The sequence below is a fragment of the Helianthus annuus genome, chromosome 15 (genome assembly GCF_002127325.2).
Source record: "Helianthus annuus cultivar XRQ/B chromosome 15, HanXRQr2.0-SUNRISE, whole genome shotgun sequence".
NCBI lineage: Eukaryota > Viridiplantae > Streptophyta > Magnoliopsida > Asterales > Asteraceae > Helianthus > Helianthus annuus.
This window is the reverse complement of record NC_035447.2, coordinates 111,292,855-111,301,179: the sequence shown is the minus strand read 5'-3', so window position 1 is coordinate 111,301,179 and position 8,325 is coordinate 111,292,855. Positions and strand designations below refer to the sequence as shown.

At 41.9% G+C, this 8,325-nt stretch overlaps 1 non-coding gene across 1 annotated transcript; it reads left to right on the top strand.

The window, feature by feature from the left end:
* Positions 1–7,686: 7,686 nt before the first annotated feature.
* Positions 7,687–7,793, top strand: LOC118487804. The gene has a single exon (XR_004882747.1). It is a non-coding gene; the product is annotated as a small nucleolar RNA R71 (small nucleolar RNA).
* The last annotated feature ends 532 nt before the right edge of the window (positions 7,794–8,325 follow it).

The window sequence follows — 8,325 nt, the reverse complement described above, 5'->3', positions numbered from 1 at the left end:
TCGGCGATTTGGCTTTCCTGATCCTCGACATGGCCTAGGTAGGTCTCTACTTCAACAAGTTTCTGCAAAAAGGGAAAAAGGTAAGATCAGGATCGGGTGATCCTCAAAGAAACAGAATATACAGGCAGGATACTCAGGTAGGATAGCAAACAGGGGCAATGATCCTTACTTCATTAACATAATCAAGAAACTGCTGGCGGAGCAGGGGAAATCCTTGGAGATCCTCAGAAGTCTTTCTCTTCTTTCCCTTACCCCTAACAGGTGCTTTAGGGGCCGAAGCAGAGGGACTGGCAACAGAAGTCTTCTTTCTTGAAGACTTGACATTGGCAAGTTCATCAATCCCGAACTTGGAGGCAGACTTGGCAGACTCAGCAGATTTCCCAGCGCCTACACAATCAAAATAAGATAAGTACTTTAACTAATTAAAAAAATCCTACATAGAACTACTTTTTAATGAGGATACTTACTTGACATTGTGGCAGATGCGGAGGATACTTCTTGTGAATCTTGGATGGTGACTTGAAAACTTCTGGTCTCAGGATCAAGCTTTTTGAAAGCTAAGACTCTCTCTCTTGCAGCAGGGGTTAACTTGAGATGAGCAACGGATATAGCTGAAAAAACAAAAGACAAAGAAAGACATTAATGATCCTCATCATAAGAAACAAGTCTGATGGTGATCCTTCCAGGATCCTCTATCCTACCATGAGTAGTCCACTCCTTGGGCAGATCCTTCCCATTAGGGATGGTATCCCTCCTAACAAAGAAAAATCGTCGCTTCCAATTTGTATCATTCTTGGTGACCTTAAGAACAGGGTGATCCTCCCCAGCTTTCCGTTTCAACAAGTACCGATAGGAACCAAACGTGGTAAGATCATATAGCTCAGCCAGCTCCGACATCCCTAAATCAATCCCCTCCTGCTCGATGATCCTCTCAAGGGTATACAGAACCCTACAGATCATCGGCATGGCTTGGATATAAGACATGCCGGTCAGGGAAAAGAAGGATTGGGTGAAGGCTGGAAAAGGATACGAATATCCTATGGTAAACGGAGTTGCAGGAAAGGCCACCCAGGTGTCGGAAACAAAATCACTTAGAGCGGTGGAAGTGAATAACTTGAAGATAGCATCCGCCGGGAAACAGTGACGGATCCTATCAACATGAGCATCAGTGAAGCAGCACCTCTCCGTAGGAGAGTCTTTGACGATCCCTTGGCTTTTCATGGGACTGCTCTTCTTGTGATCCTTGTGATGGGAATTTCGGAGCAACATACTCTTGGCAAAATAAAAACAGGAAGCAGAAAAACAGAGCAAGAGAAGGAAGAAAGAGAAAAGAATACCTGATCGATCTTCGGTAGAGATTATAAAGGGAGAATATCTTGAATTTAAATGCAGATTGATCCTAACCCTATCTCCTATTTATAATCATGATTTGCAGGGATGTCACCTCAGTGACGTAAGGGTTGCAACGGCTAGTTCGAGATTAACGGCTAGTTATCCGAGTCGTTCGTTGCAGATAAGATCAAAACAAAATATAACTCATTTATTTACAAATCACTCCTTATATTTTGGGGGCAATTGTTAGGGCTGGATTTTTATAATACATGATCCTTACATGTGATCCTAACCAGTGATCCTTATTTCTTTTGCAGATAGTGATCCTCAGCAGAGTTTCAGGATCAGGATCACGGACCATCATAGGATCCTCGTGCTAACAGTTGCTTTCATTAAATTTAATGTTGTTTTGCAGGACATCTAGCAGGATCCGCTCTTAGCATCACAATCAAAGGACGCGTCTTTACAACTATAGCATGTGCTTAATCGGAGATGGACGTTGTGAAGGATATGGAAACTTGGCATGATTTAAGGGCGATAATTTAGGCTAGATTTGCTTTTATTTCTAAAGGGGTAATGAGCTGATTATTAGTCTTTTTACCTAAAATAGGTCACCTACACTTGTATATATAAACACTCTTCCCCATTCGGAAGAACACGCAACACAATTCTCACACGCTTAGACACTCGAAACTATAGTGATCCTTGTACTCAGCTCATTATCATCCGAAGTTGTAACCATTTTTCTTATATTGAAGTTTGGTGATCGGTAGTTGCCATCACCCGAGGTTTTTTATGCCGGAGATCATACATTGATCAAGGGCTTTTTCCTCGTATAAATCATTGTGTCTTTGCATATTTCATACTGAAGTGATCCTTTACTTTTTCAATAACCCAAGCATCATACCCCGTTTACATAGAGTTTGGTTGCATTATCCTTGTGTGATTTTTGACCAAAACAGCCTGGATATAGCAGATGCCGGTAAGGGAGAAAAAAGATTGGGTGAATGGAGGAAAAGGATACGAATATCCTATCAAGAAAGGAGTGACCGGGAAAGCTACCCAAGTCTCAGAGATAAAATCCCTCAATGCGGTAGGACTAAAAGACTTGAAAAGGGTTTCCGCCGGGAAACAACAACGGATTTTATCGATTTGAGGATCGGTGAAGCAACACCTCTCGGAGGGGGAATCTTTGATGATCCCTTGACCCTTCAAGGGGCTGTTCTTCTTAGGATCCTGATGTGTGTTGGTGTGTATATATTTTTGATGTATATTTAAGCCCCTTTTTACACTTTTAGCCAAGTTTTTAATTTATAAAACACGATATTCACTAACACTAAACACACATATGGGCAAGTGCACCCATCGTGGACGTAGTGTAGTGTTGGTAAGATACCGAGGTCGTCCAAGGACACAAGAGCTTTTAATACCGGTTTATCCTCAACGTCTAATCAAATCAAAAAGTGAGAAAAATGTTTTAAACTAAGAAAAATAAAAACTAACTAAATGCTGAAAAATAAAATAAAATAAAAATAGATAGACAAGATGAATCACTTGGATCCGACACGTGTATTAGCATAACCTTTGATTATTTTCGCACTTTTGCACTTGTTTAAGAGATTATCTTAGTTATTGTAGTAGGCCCCTCTTTTGAAGGCGACGTTACCCTCAACCCAGTAGTTTGAGTCAGCAAGGATACAATCCTAAAGGGTCGGATTATTGAAAGATAATGAATTAAGTTATTAATGCAAATTGTGGTAGGCCCCGCTTTCGGCGGTGACGTTACCCTCGGCTAAGTAGTCTGAGTCAGCAGGGATACAGTCCTAAATAGCCGGGTTATAGTATTAATAGTAGTTAACTTATGAGGGGGTCAAAGAGTTTGGATCCCCGCCATCCAATACCTATGGGTATTGAAGGAGATCCTACTAAATTTGACCCAGGTCCCAAGCAGGACCTCTAAACGCTGAACAAGGGCAAGACCCTTACCAAACCGTTCCCTTAACCCCCGACCAGGTAGCCAACATACCTCCATATAGACCGTGGAGATATGAATGGTGAAAATCTTTTATTTTATATAGACAGTAAAATAACGCCAAGACACCACGGACAAACGATAAGGAAAGATCACCTTCAACATAAGTAACTAGTTATTAAAGTCATTAATACAAAACCAAATAAAAAGTGCAAAAGATTAAAAATAAAAAGTATTATACTAAACACTTGTCTTCACCAAGTGATGTAAGAGACTTAGGCAAAGATGGCCTTGATTTTCAAGAACTCTTACTATCAATCTTGGATCCCGAGACGACTCACACACTCTACGATGGACAATGGATGATGGTGGTGGATGATGGTGTTATGGTGGTGGTGGGTGGTGGATGAAGTGTGAGAGAGGTGGTGTGCCAAGGGATGAAATGGAATGAAGCCAAGCACCCCTATTTATAGGCTGAACAGAAGGCTGGGCACGGCCCCGTGTCCGCTGGACATGCCCCCGTGCCCGTCTGACATTCTCTCTCTTCATTAATTCTAGTTCGCAATTACAATTAATGCGCCTGCTGTACTTTCACCACGCCCCCGTGCCCGCTGGACACGGCCCCGTGGTGGGCAATGGAAGCTTCTACTGGTTTGTCTTTTCTGCTGCTTCCTGGGCACGCCCCCGTGTTCGCTGGACACGGGGCGTGTTCAGTCTCTGTTCTCTTCTTTGCCTTGGGAGGTGCCGTTGAGGGTCCGGGCAGTCTACTTTTGTTCCTTTTCTTGTATTTATGCTAGAATTAGTTGTCTTTTTGCTTCTTTTGTGATTTTGAGCTCATTTCATCCTGAAAATACAAAAGGAAGACAAAAACACTCTTTTTCCAACATTAGTACTTAAAAAGGGTTAGTTTTATGTCTTAATTGATGTGATTTATATGTTGCATTTTACACACATCAAATACCCCCACACTTGAACTATTGCTTGTCCTCAAGCAAAACTCTTTAAATGTGGCTTACACTCCCAAATGGAATAGGTAGAAGAGAAAGTTTTTAGCTTGTCCTAGAGTGTCGGGAATCCAAGGTCTTTGTAAGTTTTATTTTTATTTATTTACAATCCTATTCGTTATGATTTATTTTGAACGTTTCATAAGATAAATTACTTATTTGGGCATAGCATGCCTTATTAAAATTCCATTTATATACAAGTTCACATACCTCACGGGGGATCACTCAACACTCGGCCGAAGGTGTATATTTTTAGTGAATCACTAGAGAGCGGCATGGAACTTACGCCTTCCATAGGCTTGCCAAGCAATCAATCCTCCTCCTTTTTAACTTTTTACCTTTGTAAATATCAAGAGGACTTTTGGGTGAAGGGTTAGGCTTGGGTTAAAGGTGGGTGGGTGGGTTAGTGGTTAGTAAAAAGGGCGAAAAATCGTAAAAAGCGTCGGTTTTCGTAAAATACCTTGTCTTTAGCGACTTTTTATTTTGAAGTATTTCTCCAAACAAGCTTTTATATAGCTTTTGTTTGTTTTTTACTTCATCATTGTTGTTTTTTTTTTCATCACATAAAAAGGCGAGTTTACGAAGAACCGAGCTTGTTACTAAAATAAAGGGTGAAAAATAAAAATGGTTTTTGGTGGGTAAAAAGGGTTTTGGGGTAATGAAATGAAAGGTTTAGGCTCAAAGGGGCTATCTAGGGGGATTTTGGGTAGGTGATAAAAAAAAAAGAAAAATAATGGTTTAGAAAGAAAAATATGGTTAGTCCTAATGCCTCCATCACTTACTTACTTGGGTTTAAGTTGGTAAGGACCGGGAATGTATCGTCGTGGCAAGTTCTAGAGTTGTAAGAACCAAGCGGCTATTCACACAAGAAACGAAAAATGAGCATTTAGTCTAACTATGTATATTTTTATGCTCAATAAAGGCTCAAAACTCACTTTTGTGGGAATGGGTTTTTTAATGTGATCAAGTATATATAATCGAATTTTTAACTAGATTTGTTATGCCGTTTCATAATTTTCTTATGTTGGTTCTTTGTTATCACGACGCTATCGGTTGTAAACTTGTAAAAATATAACCTTTTTAGAACTTGTTATTCCCAACTTAAACTAAGACAAGTAAATAAAAATAAAAAAATGAAAAAGTTTTTGAAAAAATTTGGGGTGTTTAGCGGTTCCAATAGAGTTTTGTGTAAGGCTTGTGTTTAGGATTTGCAAAATTCAAGGTTTTAGCATCCCCCCACACTTAAATTACACATTGTCCTCAATGTGTCCAAAAATAAGGTTTTTGGTCGATTAGGATGTGTAAAAGTAAGTTAAAAAGCAAAGATTTATGTTACTGGCATCCTGGACACGGCCCCGTGGTGACCGGGCACGGCCCCGTGGTCAAGTGCCAGTAACAAAAATTAGAGAATGAAACAGAAGCCTGGACACGGGGGCGTGTCTGCTGAACACGGCCCGTGTCCAGTTACCTAAACTGGGTGTTTTCCTGCAGGTGGCTCAGCACGGGGGCGTGTTGGTTGGGCACGGCCCGTGTTGAGCCTTCTGTGATGGAGATTTGTGTCGGGTTGCTCTGTTCTTTGTGCATGGGTCCATTTCTCTCGTTCCTTTTTTCATCCATTACCACCATGAGTGTGTTTTATTCTGCAAAATAAAACTAAAAGATTAAACTAAACTAAGGATAGTTCCGCGGAATGCCTCCGTGGTGCGCCACGTTTATAAGGGTCCTTGGCTAGACCCAATGCGAGGTTATATGTTTTCTGAGTGGGATGCTTGGCGTCCCATGTTACACCGTCGGAGAGCAGCATCCAAGCTCGAATCAATAACCTTCATGTAATTGACCGGGTCGTCATCTTCTATTCTCTTCCCAACTCTGAATTTCACTTCATCATCCCCATACCTCAAGGTGAGTGTCCTGTCATTCATATCCACCATTGCCTGTGCTGTGGCAAGGAAGGGTCTCCCTAGTATAAGGGGGACCTCGGTGTCTTCCTCCATATCGAGTATGACAAAGTCAGCTGGATAAACGAATTTGCTTACCCTTATCAAGACATTCTCGATGACACCTTGTGGGAATTTGACGGATCGATCAGCGAGTTGTATGCTCATTTTTGTAGGGCTCGTGGTTCCCAAGCCAAGCCTTTTGAACATTGAAGAGGGCATGAGGTTAATGCTAGCTCCTAGGTCGGCTAAGGCATTGCGAACGGGTGATTCCCCTATTGAGCATGGAATCGTGAAGCTTCCGGGATCGATTTTCTTTTGGGGAAATTTATTGAGCACGAGGGCAGAGCATTCTTCGCCTAAATTAACTAATTGCAAATTTTCAATTTTCCTCTTATGCGTAAGGAAGTCCCTCATGAATTTAGAGTATTTGGGCATTTGGGTTAGGACTTCGATAAAAGGAATATTGACGTGCAATTGTTTTAACAGACTTTCGAACTTTGCGAATTGCTTATTTGTCTTTTGACGAATTAACCTACCGGGGTACGGAACTCGAGGAGCCTTGGTCGGCTCTGGTGATGGAGGAGAGTTCTTCTCCTGCAGAGGTGTCGGTACTGTTTCTTCCGTTGGCGGTGGTACTTCTGCAGGCCCTACGGTGCGGTTTCGTAGTGTGATGAGGTGAACTTGCGCCTTTGGGTTTGTTTCGGTATTGCTAGGTAATGCGCCTTGCGGTCTCTCGGAAAAGTTTTGAGCTATTTGATTTAATTGTTTTTCTATGTTTTGAATGCTAGCTTGTTGATTTCTAAAATTAGATTCTAATTGTAGAAATCTTTCCGAGTTTTTCTTATCAGTGTCAGAGACGAGGCGAGATATAGTATCTTCGAGCCTTTCTCGTCCACCTTGTTGTTGAGTGAAATTTTGTGACTCATTTCTTGGTTGCTGAAAGTTTGTTCGTTGGGTTTGTTGGTTACTACTATTGCCGGGTTCCCTCCAACCAAGGTTTGGGTGGTTTCGCCATCCTTGGTTGTAAGTTCCCGTTGGAGGACCCGACGGCCTAGGTCTATTATCAATGTAGTTTACCATTTCTTGTTGATCGTCTGTTTCTTTCATGCAACTCCAATTTTCATGTGACCCACCACACCCTTCACAAGCCATAACCGAGACTGTTTTTGTCATTTCCAATTTTTTTATCTTTGAAGAAAGAGCCTCGATTTGGGCTTGTAAAGAAGTGCTTTCATCGACCTTATGGGCGCCCGGGGCGATAGACTTATTTCCCCGGGGGGTGTGCCATTGAAAATTGGTTTGAGCAATTTCCTCAATTTGATTATATATTTCGTGTGGGCGTCGATTACCTAAAAGTCCCCCGGAGCTAGAATCAAGTGTCTGCCTAGTGTGTGGCAACAATCCATTATAGAAAGTGGATACTTGTTGCCATATTGCGAGGCCGTGATGGGGACACTTGCGTAATAGCTCCTTGAACCTTTCCCAAGTTTCATATAAGGATTCCCCGTCCTCTTGTGAATATGTATTAATTTCAGCCATTAACTTAGCAGTTTTAGAAGGGGGGAAATACTTATATAGAAATTTTTGGGCTAGTTCATCCCAGGTGTTTACCGATCCAGCTGGGAGGGTGTTGAGCCAAGCTTTCGCTCGGTCTTTTAGTGAGAAGGGAAACATACGGAGGCGGATGGCGTCGTTTGATGCTCCATTGATCCGAAAGGTATCACATATTTCCAAGAAATTAGTTATATGTAGATGGGGATCCTCGTCCGCAAGCCCATGGAAGGTTGCGGAGTTTTGGAGCATTTGTATCAAATGTGGCCGAAGTTCGAAGTTATTGGCTTCGACATTCGGAGCATTGATAGCGGCGCCTAGATTACCTACGGTGGGTCGTAGATAATCCATAAGGGTACGTAGGTCCGCCATTGGAGGTGGATCACCCGAAACCTTCTCTTGGTTTTTGGCTCTCAACCTTTTTCTGAGAAAGCGTTCGGGTTCTTCTAGTGGTTCTTTTATGTCTTTATTGGAACTGGAGCTCATACACTACGTGAGGTTGGCGTCGGGTTCCAAGTCCTGCATT